The sequence below is a fragment of the Schistocerca gregaria genome, chromosome X (assembly GCF_023897955.1).
Source record: "Schistocerca gregaria isolate iqSchGreg1 chromosome X, iqSchGreg1.2, whole genome shotgun sequence".
Lineage (NCBI taxonomy): Eukaryota > Metazoa > Arthropoda > Insecta > Orthoptera > Acrididae > Schistocerca > Schistocerca gregaria.
This window is the reverse complement of record NC_064931.1, coordinates 847,373,075-847,392,869: the sequence shown is the minus strand read 5'-3', so window position 1 is coordinate 847,392,869 and position 19,795 is coordinate 847,373,075.

Genomic DNA, 19,795 nt, shown 5'->3' with positions numbered 1-19,795 from the left:
AATCTTCCTAAATAAATTGAGTTATTGGAATGGTAGTAATTGTTTACTCAAACGAGAACGCGAAGTTGGTAATTCTATTTAAGCTCTTTATTGTCTTTAAGCCTGATCATCAGCCCGCTAATCTACGTTTGAAGAAAGTTCAGTTCACAATTCTATCCACACTCAAACCCCGCCAGAATTAGCTTTCAAAGTTACGGAATTTACTTAACTGCAACACAGACGATTTTCTAACATACACGTTTGCAGTCGATGTTCAATAATAGTTCGTTTTTTAACGTTAATGCTCGCCATAAGCACTTAGTAAAAGTTTACGAAGTACCGCCACGCTTTTAATTATTAAAGTTACTCGCGTCTTTCGCGGAACGAAAAGTCACAACTCGCTCCAACTCACACTACGCGTTACTGGACTCTTCCAGTCTCAAATCGCACAGTACCGAACCGATGAAGCCGTTTTATGACTTCATTTTACACATTATTCGCGAGGACACATCAAGCATGTCTCTTCTCGATCACAGTTCCTTCGCGACTCCTCATCCACTCGCGACTCACTCTCCTAGTCTGCTAACCGTCCTCGCATCTCATTGGCTCACACATCACACAGCCAATCAGAATTAACTCTTTGGGTGCGCCTCGCGCCAAAATCTAGCACGCACCAGTCATGACTTCTGAATCATTTACGTCATGATTTCTTGTTACACAAAATTTACTGTATAATTTTACAAACCGAAAGGAAAACTAGACTTTACTTTATTTCCAGAAATTATTTAAATACTCGCGAACGTTCTGGCTGCTTGTACAATACCATACACTCTTGGACATCCGACATTCACTAAGATGGGGAACCACTGGCGACTCTGTTCCCACGGTTACATCGTCTGAACACTTGCGAGTTCCAACCTAGATTTTATACACTTGCAAAGAATGGCGAATGTCCCTCTTTCATTCACTCAGGCACACTCATTCACTCTCACCTACTCATATAAAATAACTGTTCACAAAAATTCAAAACATTTATGGTTTTAACAAAGTTATAGGTGAATTTCTAAAAGTAAAATTCTCAAAATAAATACAAAAGCACGGAAGGTGATTTTGTTTCATAGTTGGATGGTCACTGAAGGTGATCTATACATAATGGTATTTATTTAGACTCGAAAATTGTAGAAATTTGCGTTTTCTGTAAGATTTTTCTAATTTCCAAAATATGCAGGTTTCAAAGCTCAAATTTGGATGACTTATTTTTATTCATAACAGAAACTAGTATATTAACTTTTAATTTCCTCAGGTTCCTCAGTTAGAAGTTATTAAAGATGAAAGTTCCACGTTATACACGCGGCTAGTTAGCGCACAGGTCTTACATTCTCACGGTACAGACATGCCATATGGTCGTGACGTCAGACGAACGGACACCGGTAATCTGCCCGCTACAGCACATATGCTAATCTGATGGCTACTTTACAGTCTGTCTACATTTCACAGTAAATATTTGATAGAAAACTGTGCGCTCGCACTAGTTGCGACGCCACACACCTCCTGAGGAAACTAAATTTTTTCATTCATGACAAACTTTTAGTTTTCTAAAAAAATTTCTATTAAAGATTTACTCAAACAGCTATTTAACATTTATAGTTCCTGTACATCAATCATCCACTTATACCTAGGGCTGACGACCTACAAAACATCTTATATCTAAACATGCACTTTTATCATCATTCAAAAAAAAATTTTTCAGATTACAAAATTCTATTTACAAATTCCTGAAAGAGAAAACAAACCTAAATACTATCTTGATGTACGTCACACGCACACTAACACTACTATCGCTATGGTGAGCGTCACTTTTTTACCACTTACACTTAAGATTTTGATAGCACTCGTAGTTCGACCGGGTCCTGCTTGGGAGGTCCATTTCAAGTCTCGTGCTACCACCTCTGTTTACTTCGGCGCACCTGAAACATCAGCTGGCCTCAGTTCCCTTTCTAACTGCTACGTCTTAACCTACAGCAGCGATAAATGGCGCTATCTGCTTGACTCTAAAGTCTCATATTTTTGATAAAATTTACTTTACAGTATGTACAATTTTCAAAATTTTTTTTTTTTTTTTTTTTTTTTTAAGTGAAAAGTGAATTGACTTTCCTAATGCAGTACCGAAGTGGCACATTTACTCTTTAATTACTTCTTCATCTCATAATCAAACAAGTTATGGTTACATAAGAAATACTAAGAAAAACAATTCCTACAAATAGTTCACAAATACATAATAAATCTCCGCCAGCACTGGTGACTCTCCAGTTCCTGTACAATACACAACAATATAAAATATACACAAAATTATCAATATTACAATTCTGTCTCCAGGCAATCTCCTGTAGTCCTGTATCATAAATTAAACACTGAAAAATACATATTTACTTATTCATTTATCAACACTACAATCCTTATACTAATCTCTACGACAAACTTGTGGAGCTTTGTGTGTCTCTGGTCAAAAATGGAATCGATGTCATGGGTACTTTCCTCATCTCACATATCTGGAGTTACTTCAATTTCTTGTCAACATCAGGTTTTCTCTAGTCACATTCGGGTTTAATTTACAACTCTCATACTCATACTTCACACACTCAGGTTAGTATTTGTTAAAGCGTTTCCTACTAATCTGCGGAACCTCGTTACCCATACTTTCTAACATACATCCACCTCCTGAGTTACCAACGTCGCCTCAGCTCTGTTTACATTCGTAGCCTCACTTCCTTTTGTTTACAAACATCTCCTCTGTTTACCAACAAACGCCACCTCTGGTTACCAACATTAAGCTTTTTATTTACTCACCTTCGTAGCCTCACTTTTTCCTAATATCGAGCTAGCCAAACACTATGCTCATTCTTTCTCCTTTTCTCACATATTTCTCTTCATTTGACAGTCAGTCCTGCTGCACTGTCCCTTTAACTTAACTTCCTTTACCCCTTTGACAGTCAACCTTGTTGCACTGTACCTTTACTCATTTTACCACTAAATCACCTCCTGAGGCTCTGACTTCATTGAACAGACAGTTTTGCTGTACTGCTCCATTTCCTTTCCTAAACATTAGCTTAATGCTACGTCTTAACATATCGTTCTGTTACTTAACAAACAGCTTCAATGTTCGTCACCATATTTTCTGAGGCTCTTACATTTCTTAGTTATTTTACCTTTCTAAGGGCATTACTCACACCTTAGGCCAAACATTTACTTTACTGAGACTTATTACTTATCTGAGGTATCTTAATCCTTTTTGATTTTCTCTTACACTCATTCCTTACGCTTAACCTATACTGCACTGAGGTTCTTTCCTACTCATTACTTAAACACTTTATCACTTAAAAACTACGATAGAGAAGAAGGAAAGACGATAGAATTTTAGTTCTGAATGAAAGAAGAGGTAGGTTGACAATACGGAAAAGAAAGTGGAAGAAATATTGTCAAACGACTCGAGACCTAGTGCTCGTCACGCACTTAGCTCTGCAAAGAGTGCAAAGCTCTCTGAGGTATCTACTCACTCCTGGCCACGTCTCTCTTTAGTAATTTCTCCTCGATCCTATTTCTGACACTCACAAGCTCAGACGGATCCTCTACTTTTTTGCCACCGTACTCATTATAGCCCTCCAAGAATTTCTCTGTTTTACAAATACATATAGGAAAATCATTCTGCTCAGGATCCTCACATAGCTGCTTACCGATGAAAGGTATAGTAATTAGTTTACCCTTAATTTTTACCATAACATCATTGGTAGAAAAATTCACCCATCCTTCATATTTATTCAAAAAGTCAGCCCCCACCAATATGTCTACACTCAGTCCATTTATAACTAAGAAGTTCTGTCTTATTTCTACTTCCTTAAATGCTATGGGTAGAAACACTTCCTGTTTTACTGTCTTCTTAGTCTTACCGGTTGCTACTACAATGTTCAAGCCACTTACTGGCATCTTAACAATCTGTTTACTGTTAGGGAGTTCATTTACCAAGTTCTGGGATACTGCACAGACTTCCGATCCAGTATCTATCAAACATTTAACTGGTTCATTTAATACTCTTAGCTCTACTATCGGTTGCCCTAAGTACTCTTTATTTATTTTGGGTTCTGCTTCCTCCAATAAATCTTGCACAATTTCTCTCCTTTCGAAGCCTGTCTTTTGGGTGGCAATCACATTCACACTTACAGGGTTTATTTCATGCTTATTATCACCCTCAATTCTAGTGGCAGCTCCTATTAGCCTATCCACTATTGCTAAGTCTAAACATTTTTCCAATGTTTCCCCCTCTTTCTCATTAACCTCCTTTTCTACGACCCTATCCAAGGCGTCGTCATTAACCTCTACCTCCTCCTCTAATCTATCCTCTTCTTCGTAACTATCTACAACATCAATTATCTTATCAAGCACAGTCACAACCCTGCCATTATTACTGTTCTCACCCCTATCCGACAGCTCTTCATTAGTTTTACTGTGCATAATGTCTTTCTGATTATTACCCTTATAACTAGTACTTAGTTCTTCAATAAGTGGCTTCTTATGATTATTCTTACAGTTAATTGGTTCATTAACCTCCACTTGACTTAAAGCTACTATCTCTGTCTGTTTTACGTTATCCTCCCTAAATTTTGTAGCAACAACATTTATGTTAGGTGGTCGTTCAGGCTGCTTTCTTATGAATGGTTTTGCCAGCGGATTTAACTTTAAACGCTGTTGCCTACGATCGCCAGCACACTCGTAGACAATTAATGGTTTTCCGAGCGCGGTGCGTCATCACTATGCCTCCAGCTGACCGCCTCACCTCCTGACATCTGTCGGCCGCTGTCATACTGCTCGCGTTCATTGAACCTGTTAACATATGTTCTTCCTCTACCACGTGAACTGCCACGGTATCCGCCGCCTCTCTGAACACCCATCCTATTAATGTTTACATCCGCGCGATTTTCATTCTGCCTAGCAGGCGGGCGATGCTCCCTCCTCATGTTTTCTTCTTCTTTTTGGACGGATTCAACCCTTTCTAAATACTGTACGAACTTGTCAATGTTATCTCGGGGCGCAGATATGATCTTAGTTTTCCAGTTCCACGGTAGCTTATTTTCTACCCCTAATATGATCTGTTCTGTTTCTAACTTATTACTAAGGTAGGACAGAGTTGTTACCCACCTTTGAACAAATCGTTTGATGCCCTCTCTCTTGGGGTCATACTTCTCTCCCGACCAGAACCGATTAAGAACATCCATCTGCTTTCTCTTTCCCCAGTATTCCTCAAAGAACGCTAATTTAAATTCTGACAATTTCGCGTATTTTTCAGAGGCTAAATTCCCCCATACTCTGGCCTCTCCCATCAAATTTGAAGTGATAAAGCCTATCTTTTGTTTATCGCTCCATACTTTCGGCAAAACGTCTTCAAAATCGTTCCAAAATTCTCTGGGGTGCATGTTCTTACTTGGGTCAAATTTTAAAAACTGTCTGTGGGTAACATACGCAACCTCGGTCGATTCAATTATTCCACTGGAAATTATACTACCACTATGGTTAGAAACACACTGTTCTACTTTGGTTAGTCTGCATTCATGCCCACAAAGTTGCTCATTCACACTTTCACTGAAATGGCTTATGTGAGTCTCTAAATTATTGACCTTATTTACAACTTGCTCTCCAAGTTTCTCACACCGAATTTTGGTATCATTTACTTTACATTCTAAGGCGGCATGATTAATTTCATTGGAATTCTCTACCACTTTTATGTGCTCACATACTTTATCTAATTCTGCATCAACCTGGGATTTAAATTGCTGTTGATCCGCAGTAACCTGTTCGATTCGTGTCGTCAATTCACTTTGCACTTGAACAATATTTTCTGTACATTCTAGTTTAACCTGCTGTATTTCAACATTTACTTTACTACTGAGCACTGCTAAATCTTGCTTCCAACAGTCTCTGAGATCGGATATTTTGGAATCTAAATCAGCGCCCATTTTAGTCATCTCATTACTTAAATCAGATCCTAATTTAGACATTTTTGAATCCATTTTACTTGACATATTAGTTTCCAATTTTGACATACTGGAATCCATCTTACTTGACATATTGGAATCCAACACGTTCATCTTAGTTAATAGATTCATCAGCATACTGGCGACATTATCCTTCGCCCCCTCATTTGCTGATACAATGTCCCTATTAACATTAACTACCGGCATGGGTAACTGTAACTCACTGGGCACTGACATATTTGGATCTGACTCCAAACTATAATTAACATAGGATGAATCAGTCAAACTACTACTGAAATTGGGTTGAGACACGTCTAAACTAAAATTCATGGGGTCATTTTCCCCTGTCTCCATCCCACTATCACAACTTAGTTCCGCCTTTTTGTCACTTGGTTGAAACTCAGCCATTTTTCTCAGTTTGACTCCACAAACACACAAAGTTTTCAAAAGCACTGTACTTAACTTTGTGCTTCGGCGTGCTGCGTTGCTGCTAGATGAAACTGCGGGTCCGTTCACCATACACTGCAATGCTGTACCAGTTTCCGGGCCCCCGCTCGAATCAGCGCTGCCAACTGCCACTGCTGTCGTCGCCTCTGCGTAGTCTCCGTAGCTCGTCGTCTGCCAGACGCCGTCGTAGACTGCTATTCCAATCGGCGCGTAGTCACCGAAAAATTCTTCCGTTCCGTACAACACATTACAGTTCACGGACACTTTCACTGTCCTTCCTATTCACGTGGCGATATCAATTTGTACGCTACACAGTTCCTACACATAGCGAGCACTTCTGTATTGTCCGGTAATTGTCACTACTGCTTTTTTTTGAAATTCACTGGAATTTACTATTTTTTATTTCCCGGCCGATGCACCACTTGCGACGGGTCAGGCTCTTATCGCGCAGTTTCCTTTCCCTGAAAGAAAATCCACCTACCTCGTTTCTTAGGTAGTTGCTGCACTCGCCTCTCCTGATAGCAGCTACTGGAAAAATTGCAGAAAAGCAGTGTTGAAGAAACTGCAATTTAATAGCCGCTCACCGGAGGCCGCGATACATGTTTGCTGAAATACAATCTATGAGCAATCTTCCTAAATAAATTGAGTTATTGGAATGGTAGTAATTGTTTACTCAAACGAGAACGCGAAGTTGGTAATTCTATTTAAGCTCTTTATTGTCTTTAAGCCTGATCATCAGCCCGCTAATCTACGTTTGAAGAAAGTTCAGTTCACAATTCTATCCACACTCAAACCCCGCCAGAATTAGCTATCAAAGTTACGGAATTTACTTAACTGCAACACAGACGATTTTCTAACATACACGTTTGCAGTCGATGTTCAATAATAGTTCGTTTTTTAACGTTAATGCTCGCCATAAGCACTTAGTAAAAGTTTACGAAGTACCGCCACGCTTTTAATTATTAAAGTTACTCGCGTCTTTCGCGGAACGAAAAGTCACAACTCGCTCCAACTCACACTACGCGTTACTGGACTCTTCCAGTCTCAAATCGCACAGTACCGAACCGATGAAGCCGTTTTATGACTTCATTTTACACATTATTCGCGAGGACACATCAAGCATGTCTCTTCTCGATCACAGTTCCTTCGCGACTCCTCATCCACTCGCGACTCACTCTCCTAGTCTGCTAACCGTCCTCGCATCTCATTGGCTCACACATCACACAGCCAATCAGAATTAACTCTTTGGGTGCGCCTCGCGCCAAAATCTAGCACGCACCAGTCATGACTTCTGAATCATTTACGTCATGATTTCTTGTTACACAAAATTTACTGTATAATTTTACAAACCGAAAGGAAAACTAGACTTTACTTTATTTCCAGAAATTATTTAAATACTCGCGAACGTTCTGGCTGCTTGTACAATACCATACACTCTTGGACATCCGACATTCACTAAGATGGGGAACCACTGGCGACTCTGTTCCCACGGTTACATCGTCTGAACACTTGCGAGTTCCAACCTAGATTTTATACACTTGCAAAGAATGGCGAATGTCCCTCTTTCATTCACTCAGGCACACTCATTCACTCTCACCTACTCATATAAAATAACTGTTCACAAAAATTCAAAACATTTATGGTTTTAACAAAGTTATAGGTGAATTTCTAAAAGTAAAATTCTCAAAATAAATACAAAAGCACGGAAGGTGATTTTGTTTCATAGTTGGATGGTCACTGAAGGTGATCTATACATAATGGTATTTATTTAGACTCGAAAATTGTAGAAATTTGCGTTTTCTGTAAGATTTTTCTAATTTCCAAAATATGCAGGTTTCAAAGCTCAAATTTGGATGACTTATTTTTATTCATAACAGAAACTAGTATATTAACTTTTAATTTCCTCAGGTTCCTCAGTTAGAAGTTATTAAAGATGAAAGTTCCACGTTATACACGCGGCTAGTTAGCGCACAGGTCTTACATTCTCACGGTACAGACATGCCATATGGTCGTGACGTCAGACGAACGGACACCGGTAATCTGCCCGCTACAGCACATATGCTAATCTGATGGCTACTTTACAGTCTGTCTACATTTCACAGTAAATATTTGATAGAAAACTGTGCGCTCGCACTAGTTGCGACGCCACAAGTTGACCAAAAGCTTGCCATGAATGCGCAAGAAACAACTAACCTGTGATTCTTAGACTTAAGCAAAGCCTTCGACACTGTCGATTTTGACATGTTACTTGCCTCACTTAGCAATCTAAATTTCTCGACATGTGCAGTGCCATAGTTTCGTTCACGTCCGACATTACAAAGTCACACTGGAGGGAGATAATATCATGCGTCCTCTAGGATTTGGTATCAGTTCCTATACTCTTTTCATTGTACGTACATGATATGCCATCAGTTTTGTCGTACTGTAAATACCACATGTTCACTGATGATCTCTAATTTTATCTAAGTGCAAAACCAATAAACCTGTATACAGTTTTCGAGAACCTCGATACCGACATGGATGCACTATCAAAATGGACGCAGAATATAGGTTTAAAACACAACCCATTCCAAACCCAAGTGGGGCTGGTTGCTTATTCTAGGCTCGTGAGCCCAAAATATCGGAAATCCCTACCATCTTTAACACTAAATTGGACAAATAACAACTTCTCTTGACCTGAAAAAGAAATTTGTACAGACACTTATGCTTCCAGTTATTGATAACAACAATGTTATCACATCACCATCATATGCACAGCTATCCTGGCTGATCGCAGAAAAGCGCAAAGATTTCCATGTCCTCTACCTTCTCTGTTGTATTATCGACGAATATTGTCCCTTTTATCCTTCTCAAACATAAACAAAACATGGTAGAAACACTCGGTCCAGTCAGAGCAAAATCCTTTCTGTATCACTCCATCGTTCACCCACTTTTTCGAAATCCTTATCAGTAGCAGGAACCTGACTCTGGAATAACCTCCCGCGTTATATTAGACATATTAGAGAACTGTATAACATCTCCAGTCTCAGACGATAGGTAAGCAACAATAAGGATTACCATTGTTCCTGTTGTACATTTCCTTTCCAATCAGATCGTCCTTATTTCCCAGTATTCTTAGCTGGTAACGTCTCCTTAGGCTACTTTTCCCCAGAACTCACTGTATCAGAAAACATCTCTTTTGTACGCTTATAATTTTTCTATATCTGCCTCTATCATTATTATTGTAAATCTCATTATTATTATTATATTACTATTATCACCAGTAGTGACAGCAGCTGTAGTAGTACAACTACGGCCAATATCGAGATCTAAATTCTTTTCACAATACCTTTGCAAATAATCATTGGAACCTTGGTACCCACTACTTGAAAAGTTCGTCACCTGATACATACTGTTCCGTGCATTTTTTGTTTTATTTGACCAATAGTTATCGAGAGCCTTCCTAATGAATTCCTTATATGACTTGCAGGATTTTCCTACTACCATTCCCCCAGATAGACCACCCCTTCCGATACTACCGGTGACTGAACCTATCTTCCTCTTGTCACCACTGTATTCTTGTAATGTACCGTTAAATTGTTTTACAAAAAAAAATTGGGATGTAATTTCAAATGGCAGCGAATTTATGGGAACTGCATAACTTTAAATAGATAAAATTGACCAAATGTCCCATAATTTTTTTAAATATAATTTCTCCTCTACTCACTCAGCAAAGTCGTCAGTGGAAATGATAGTAAAAGCACAGACGCCCTGCTCAATACGAGATACTTAATCAGACACTGATTCTGTCTTAGAAGTTACAAAATTTTGAACTCAGTCCACTCTGTAAGATAATGTACGTTGATTTTCATCTATCTTAGTATTCAATGCAGAGAATCCTGCATCTTGTGTCCCAATCTCTTTGCCAAAATTACTATCCAAAGTTCTGACTGTGCCAGTGAGACCTTATCTATATTTACAGATTCAACTACTGTGACATCGGCAGTTATTCTGTGTGATAATTCATTCGTTACTCTCTCCCATTCTTTCACCATTTCCTCAACTTTTTCATTCTTTTTTAATTCTTTGTTAGTATTTCTAATAAATTCGTGTAACGTATGATTAATGTCTTTACTATTTTGGTAAATGATTTTCCTTATCTCATCAATTTATTGATTAGTTTCACTAACGAATTCATTTATTGTGTTGTTAGTGGTATCTATTTTATTTTTAGTCACCTTAGAACATTCTATCATTTCTTGTAATACACGGCTGATTTTCTTAGTAGATTTGTTAGCTGCTTCAATGATTTCATTAATTTTAGCAAATTCATCCCTAAAATATTTGTTATTTGTTTCATTCATTTCTTACACAATTATCATAAAATCGTGCCCACATGTTCCTTGAAACAGGTTGCCCATTTACTTTTAATAGTTTCTTCCCATTTACTAACAATCTGAGAACTTGCTTCAGCAGTATTTAGTGTAGTATGCATATTTTCATTTCTTTCTGCTACATTCTCACTAATAGACATTTGAGTATTTGGCTCCACAATCTTATCTTCCACGTTCATAGCCCGTTGAGCCGTCTGCTCCTCATTCAGCATTAGATTCATTTTTCCGTATTTTCACTAGACTCAACGGTGAAATTTAAATCACGTATACATTCATCAAAATTTCCATTTTCTTGAGCCATAATTAGCTCTCAATGTCTTACTAAGTTACTAATTACGATTTCTTGCCTTATTCTACCACTTATAAATATCATACTCTTCTATATTACAAACTTATTCTAAGCATCCTATTATAGCTGATGTGAATTATGACTTACGTTAAAAATAACGTGAGGTTCTGTGATGTCCACATGACGTGGCCCATTGGACCAAGTGTTAATGCCATGCCTGGGCATCGAACGCCGGACCTCAGCATGTGTGCCTGATCTGTGCGCGCAGCTATGGCTCCACAAGGTATGTGGCTGGCCTACCGTATCTGCTGCCACTGTCTTATTTTTTTATCATGATGTCCCCTTGATGATTATTTATTACATTTCACTGGCAAAATGTTCGTAATCCATGGACACATATTAACTTTCCATTATTAGTAGGGGCGGCTGCTGTGTTAAGCAACAAGAGTAATAGAACACGAACTTTCGACACCTTGCGTATTCATTGGTTATTTTTCTTTGAATGCTGTTAAACGTAAAGGTACGGCACTTAAATCTACCACGCTACTGCTCCAGTAGACTCCATGAAGCTTGGCATCAGGGTCGCGATCACACTTCCAGTTGTATGTACAGCTTACGCATATAATTAACTCGCGTGATGTTATTGCCTTACGGGCCAAATATATGCGGATTAGATAAACAACGTGCACGGTTCGCAATGTGCACAGCTAGTCCTTACCATTCAGCTAGAAGTTTACGTCAGTGTCACCAGCTGGTAGCACACTGCAGCACACTTCCATCCGTTCGCTCCTGCTAAATGATAGCACACTCCTCATATACTCCAATTCAGTCACTATATACCTCAGTAAAATTAGATCCTATGTCAGTATATGTTAAAGTTGTACTTAACAGTGAACCTGTTTTGTGAGTTCTTGAATGAGTTATAGTATATTAAGTTATGAATTTAATCACACAGTAATGTGTTTGAGGCACTGAGAATCATAAAGTCCTAAAGCCAATCAGAGTCGATTGTGAGATTGTAGCGTTTATTCATGCTTCTGAAATCTGTTTGTTTTATGTGATCAGGTATGTTTGTGCTGTAGGCGCACATTGTATATATGAAAATTCACGGAAAGCTGAATCACTGGGTTCTCTGATATTCAGTTAAATGGGGGATCGAGGGCGGTGTGCTTTAGGCCCTTATGGATCTCAGAGCCTTATTTGTATTCTAGTCAAGTGACCATGTTGGTAGACGTTATTACTTGAGTTAAATCATTTCCACATATGGAACCTCGTGTTTGGAGTTAGCTTCAGAGTAGCTAGGGCCTCCGAGAACAGATCCTTTGATTGAGAGACTGACGAAATCAAATAAGCGTTACTACAAGCGAACATTTAACAAGGTGGTATACAGTTAGCACAAGTTAGTGTATGGGTGTAGCGTAAGTATATCTGATTTCAGCCTGGAAGTAAATTCTTTAACAAACGCAACTGTTAGGTTCCTTGTACGTTTGTCCGAAAAAATGGAAAAGCGTGGAAACTACCACTTACACAAAAATGCGAGATGGAGAGCTGTGAAAGCTTACACATCATTCCGTTATTGCCCTAACCTCTACTTAATTACGTACAAAACAACAAAATTCCACAAAAACAATTATTTCCATTGTCAGATAAGTTATGCACCTCATTATTATTATTATTCTTTACTGTCTCAGACATTATGTCTGGTTAAAAATGGAAAGTGACGCGGACCTTGATCAAGCGTGACTTCCTTTTAACTGTATGGTATATGTTACATTGCATTTAGGAACTTTCGGGTAATTGAACATGTATCAATAATTACAGATCTCTGTTATTGTATATATAAGTTTGGATGTAGCTGTATTGCGTTGATGTACTTGTGGATATTGTGTGGTATGACTCCTGTAGTTGATAGTATAATTGGTAAAATGTCATCTTTATCCTGATGCCACATGTCTTTGACTTCCTCAGACAGTTGGACGTATTTTTCAATTTTTTCTCCTGTTTTCTTGTGTATATTTTTTGTATTGGGTATGGATATTTCGATTAGTTGTGTTAAGTTCTTCTTTATATTGGTGAGTATGATGACAGGTTTGTTATGTGGTGTTGTTGTATCTGTTATAAAGGTTCCGTTCCAGTATAATTTGTATTCATCATTCTCCAGTACATTTTGTGGTGCATACTTGTATGTGGGAACGTTTTATTAGTTTATGTCGTATGGCAAGTTGTTGATGTATTATTTTTGCTACATTGCCATGTCTTCTGGGGTATTCTGTATTTGCTAGTATTGTACATCCGCTTGTGATGTGATCTACTGTTTCTATTTGTTGTTTGCAAAGTCTGCATTTATCTGTTGTGGTATTGGGGTCTTTAATAATATGCTTGCTGTAATATCTGGTGTTTACTGTTTGATCTTGTACTGCAATCATGAATCCTTCCGTCTCACTGTACATATTGCCTTTTCTTAGCCATGTGTTGGATGCGTCTTGATCGATGTGTGGCTGTGTTAGATGAAACGGGTGTTTGCCATGTAGTGTTTTCTTTTTCCAATTTACTTTCTTCGTATCTGTTGATGTTATGTGATCTAAAGGGTAGTAAAAGTGGTTATGAAATTGCAGTGGTGTAGCCGATGTATTTATATGAGTGATTGCTTTGTGTATTTTTCTAGTTTCTGCTCGTTCTATAAAGAATTTTCTTAAATTGTCTACCAGTCCGTAATGTAGGTTTCTTATGTCGACAAATCCCCTTCCTCCTTCCTTTCTGCTTAATGTGAATCTTTCTGTTGCTGAATGTAAGTGATGTATTCTATATTTGTGGCACTGTGATCGTGTAAGTGTATTGAGTGCTTCTAGGTCTGTGTTACTCCATTTCACTACTCCAAATGAGTAGGTCAATATTGGTATAGCATAGGTATTTACAGCTTTTGTCTTGTTTCTTGCTGTCAATTCCGTTTTCAGTATTTTTGTTAGTCTTTGTCTATATTTTTTTAGTTCTTCTTTAATATTTGTATTATCTATTCCTAGTTTTTATCTGTGTCCTAGATATTTATAGGCATCTGTTTTTTCCATCGCTTCTATGCAGTCGCTGTGGTTATCCAATATGTAATCTTCTTGTTTAGTGTGTTGTCCCTTGACTATGCTATTTTTGTTACGTTTGTCTGTTCCAAAAGCCATATTTATATCATTGCTGAATATTTATTATTATTATTATTATTATTATTATTATTACCGTTGTTATTATTGTTGGCAGTGGCTGTAGTTGTATGAACGTTTTGATAAGCACAACTGTTGTACAACAGATGCTATTAATTTTACACTCTTACATTTATCTGAACCTAAAAATCTGTGATCACTCAGAACGTATACTCACTAGCTGCCACTGATTATTAGGAACTTATTCAGTTTTACGACATACTTATTGCACTCTGCGATTTGCCCTATTTCAACTCACAAGCTACAGATGTGAGTCACTTTTCCTTCACAGTTCACTTCCTTACTTTCCTTCAACGTACTTTATTTCCAATTGCATCCTCTCTCCATAACACAGATTTTTCTGCAAAACAGACCATTTGCAGCGTATACCACGTGCACCGCTATCCACAACGGAATTTTTTAAATGTAAGGTTAAACCCAATATAGAGGTGCTATATACAAACTCCCCTTGCGTATTTGAACCTCCATACGAGTTTCTCAACTCAGTTCTGATTCCGTAGAGAGTGGTATTGGTGACATAAAGTATACTGATAGAGCCTTCCTACTGGAGACCGCGCTAGTTAAGATGATCCTTTCTAGGATTACCTTAGCGAATCGGCGAGTAGTGTTTACTCCTACCAGTACTCTTTGAAACTCTCGTAGGTTATGTTCACAAAAGCAGATCTGGTAGCTCAGTGGATTCTACAGAATACGCAGGCAGGCGACCCGTGATTACAGCTAGTGATGCAGGTAGCTAGTTTCTATGAAATATGTTCCGGGATACCATTAAGATGCATTTATTTGCAAACACCATAAACAGTAAGAGTTTAATCTTATAAAACATTTCCTTTCACAGATCTATGAAGTTCCGAGAGCATGGTGGAGCTGAGTATTAATAATTAACAGTATCTGAATACATTCTATAGCCGTTTCTCACAGATGAACAAGCTCAGAGTACGTCCTATCACCGTCTCGTATGACTCGTAGGCGAAATCTCCTGCTCACATCGTAAGGCTTCGTAGCGCTTCGTACACGTTTGGTAAGTTAACAATATTCATTTCTTTGTTATATATACTAGTTTAGTGCATAGCGTTATTATTGTGGTGAAACACTGATGACGCATGGACTCCTCCTAGTACCAGTTATGTTAAAAGGTGACTTTAATCATTAATATTTAATACTGTACCCTACATCTTTACTGTCGAGTAAGGTCCGTTCTCAGGGCTCGCTTTATCGTCTCCAGTCTCGTGATTCGCCATCGTGTAATATGGTACTGTTGCTACCTCTGCCTTCGTGGGAACCAATTTCCTGTTCACTGCAGGCTTACTCTGCAACACAGCTTAATACAGTGAACTGAATTCTGCTACATGTAGAGTTCCAATACACAAAAAAATTTGGAAAGTACATCCCTTCAAACAAGGAACGTCTCACAAACTGCTAAGTACGTCAAACCAAACGCTCCCAACTTTTGTGAACACTAAGCTATTAATGATTAATTCCAGACACGCTATCAAACACTTCCATCTACCCATTTCCTTTTCCAGTCAGTAGTTTTCACTGGAACACTGATTACTGTGTTTGTTCCATTAGATAATTAAGTTCAACCGCCTGGGATGGAAAATAATTTAGCACATGAATTAATTGGTCAGGACTATAAACACCAAGTTCAATTCTTCTACGTTCCTCATTCGAAGAAAAAGGTGAAAGTTACTGAACGTAAGATTTTAACGATCTGGAAATAGATTACACTTTTAATGAATGCGGCACTTTGATCTTAAGCTGTTTTTATCTGAATTTACTTTTAGATCAGTTAGTTCGGCTTTTTAAGCCATTATGGGGAGTTTGGCTAGAAAGAGGTGTCATATATATGAAAACGGCAGCGTTTTCACACTTAGATTTACCTTAGAATGTGAAGAAAGCAAAGTGGTGCTGGAAATGTCACACAAGTGAAGGTCAATAGGCGCTGAACATAAACGATAAAAATTTACAGTAAACGTTGCACTGGAAAATTCTGTGCATATGGACTGATTCGTGGCTTGATTCAAGACAGTTTGTTGGAATGTCGAAGGTTGAATCTAGATCTCGATGCGGAAGACCCGCAGACAACGAAATAGTAGCACTGAGGCCATGCAGTGGCTAAGACACTAGACTCCCATTTCGGAGAACATATATTCAGTTCTCAGCCACATTTACGCCTTCCCTAGTTTACGTAAGTCGGTAAAAGTGAAAACAGGTATGGTTCCTTTGAAAAATCACACGGCCTTACAAAATTCGAGCTTGTGTTCGGACTCTAATGGCCTCTTTGCCGGCTGGAAAGTAAACCCTATCTTCCTCCTTCTGATTAACATCGGTTATACGCAAGGAAAATGTTTGATTAGAGTCTTAATTTATTTGTGGGGAAAATTAAAACACCTTTAATATGCAATACCTGTCCATCATCCGACCTTATGAGGATTAAGATCTTTCACTTCCGCAACGTAAATGACTGTTTATATTTCTTAACACATCGACTGTCTACTTTGGTCGAAAAACTCTGTATTCACTGTCTTTCTCTTTCATCCACTTACAAGTTTGCTTAAATATTTCCCTTGTTTATATGTGCCTTACATACGCTGTATCCCTATTGTACCACTTTTACTTTGTACAATCCCACTTTTACATTTAAATTTGCTGTATCACCGTGATCTTATGTGTGCTTGAAAAATTTCGCTCTTTCTAATTTACGCTATCTGATTGAAAGTATCCGGACTCTTATCATTGGATATTTGTTTGGGGTACGGATGCCTTAAGCCTTAATAACGCCATTAACTCAGTTGTGGACACTTTCAGTTAACTGTCTGTGGAAGAATGCAAACTATTCCTGCTCGTGAGTCGAAACCAAAGCCGAAGGTAGTGCTGCTGGGCAATGGTATCTTGAGCGAAGTCTACGTTCTAATTCACTCCGAGGGTTTGCATTGTGCTCAGGTCGGACTCTGGGGAAACAGAATTATGGTCTACACACCTCTGCCTCACAGATGAAGCTTTGTGGCAGGGTGAGTTCTCGTGCTATTTCAAAAAATTATCGTCTCCGTCGGTATTCGCCAAACCCAAACCCTTCCACCTGACTGCCACAGTTTACAATGCGATTTATCACTCCATATCACTCGTTTCCAGTCATGCACTGCCCAGCGGCGTTCTTCTTTACACTAACTCAAGCGTCACTTAACAATGACTTCAGAAGTGTGTAGCTTATGAGGAGCTGCCTGTACCCATTCCTTTAACTCATTTCCCAGAGTCATTGTATGGTTGGAATGTTGGTAGCACTCTGGAAATCACGAGCAAAGCTCGGTGGTTGCTGTCAATCTATACACGAGGTCTGCGTGGTATTGGTTAATCTGTGGTGGATGGTTCCTTTGCTTTTCCATTTCACGATAGTAGACTTGGGCATCTTGAGAAGGGTTGAAATGTCCCCGATGGATATGTTACTCAGATGACATCCGATGACTTGTCAAGTTCGAATCCACTGAGCTCTCGCGCTGTAACTGCCTCTCAACTGACAACGCAATAATACTCGCCAGTTTTAGACTGGTGGGTGAACTTCTTGTGATATCTAGTGGTCGAATACGCTTTACATAGCTGTGTTCAGATAGTTTTGATCAGTTAGTATAGTATCTGTTTTAATTCTAAATCTTACTGTTCTATGGCTTATATCGATGTTGAATTGCCCTTTCTACAGTTCTTATCTGTTGGTAAGCGCTTTATAAATTTCGTTCATCTCAGAGAATTCTTCTTTCGGATCTCCTATAACGTACTTGCTAGCAAATCCGAGATTCCATACAGAGAATGTTCGTTTAATAATTTGTGTACTCGCTAAAAAAATTATTCGAGTATGGTAATACGGCCTGATGGTGCTTAGGTTTAAACGTTAAAGCAAGATCTCCTCTTAACTCATGTCAACAAGAAATTGCAGTACCCTGTATCATCCAAATTCTACACGTCAGTCATTATAAGCATGCAATGATTGCAGTCCTATTTAGTATCTTTGAATTCCAAACAGTAGAGGTTACAGTCAGGAGACCCAGTTTTCGGCCCTGATTGTTTTACAGTTGATGTGTCTTACATGAAATATGGCACTAAACAATTACACATTTGCTACCCAAAATATTTCAATTTACGTAAATTTCATGTATGATGATACTATTTCTGTAGTATCTTGTTTCTAAGAAACAGTAGTCATCACTAAGTAAAACAATTTCAATTATTTCTGAGATGCGTTGGACCTAAATTAGGATGGCCGGACGCGGGATTCAACCGTCGTCCTCCTGTCAACGGCAAATTAACTTTTCACACCCGAATACTTATTGAGTGAACAATACGACTCGTGCTGAATGCATATCAAAATATTGGCGTCACAGAATTTACATCAATCTAATTATGGATGAATTTCTTATCTTGGTTGAAGACATTCCTCTGCACTCGAGTCGCACTGACTATGTCATGTGAGTCTTTACTTGTGAGTTGTTCCGTTATGCGCCTAACTCGTTACCAGAGATATAACACCGACAAATGACTCTCATAGAAACGTATGAATTGGCTCGTGCTTTCTTAACATGTTTCCGCTAATTAACGAGTCAGGGAGTTAAAGAGAGCTGGTACAACACTTGTGTAGCACATATTCAAATGCGAGATATATTTACGTCCTCACATACGCGACGGAAGGCCAAAAGGCAACCAACAAAGATGATTTGGAAAACAAAGATTAACTACGTAAAATTCTTTTCCAAGTTACTATCTAAGGATGAAATGCTGCTGCGAAGTCTTCGATAGGTGGGTTATCAATGTGCTGGATGTTTTCGTATCGACGTATTTCACTCATCTGTATTCTCACTTCAATAATGAAGGCACTTAGGTTCGAGAGGCGAAAATAATTCAGAAATAATCGTGCAGAATGCCTCTCGGTCGATTTCCAGGCAGAGTTCTTATCATTTCAGTCTTTTATTATTTATGATGCTGTTATCTTAAGGAGGCACTAAAAGCAAGTAAATCTTTTAATGCTGTTAACGTAATGCAATAGACGTCATAGCGCATTAGACAGTGGAACGTTAAGCAAAAGAACAGGAGCGACAAGCTCCCGAGGGCTGGGATTTTTCCACGCGAAGTACAGCAGTGTTAGGAACGTAGAGGCGGAAACGGCGGTTTCCGAGATTGTGTCTCGTAAACTTTGGTGCGAACCGAAAGTTACGGCACCGAAAGCATTCCGCAGGGAATCAGAGTCGCTACCAGAAGCGCACACCGCAAGTTGGGAATCGGGCAACGTCCAAGTCGGCGGTGTACGCAATGCGGTGCGATAAAGCAGCTTCTACCCGGGTACCTTGTTTCCTGAGAAGTGGGATACTGCAACAACCCCTACAGTCAGTTTAGTGTTACCTTCCTCTTCAAAAGTTATGAATCAGTCAGCTCTCGCACTTATCGTCGGCAGCACGTAGTTTGATTTCCAGCACGAATTTTGTCGTCGCC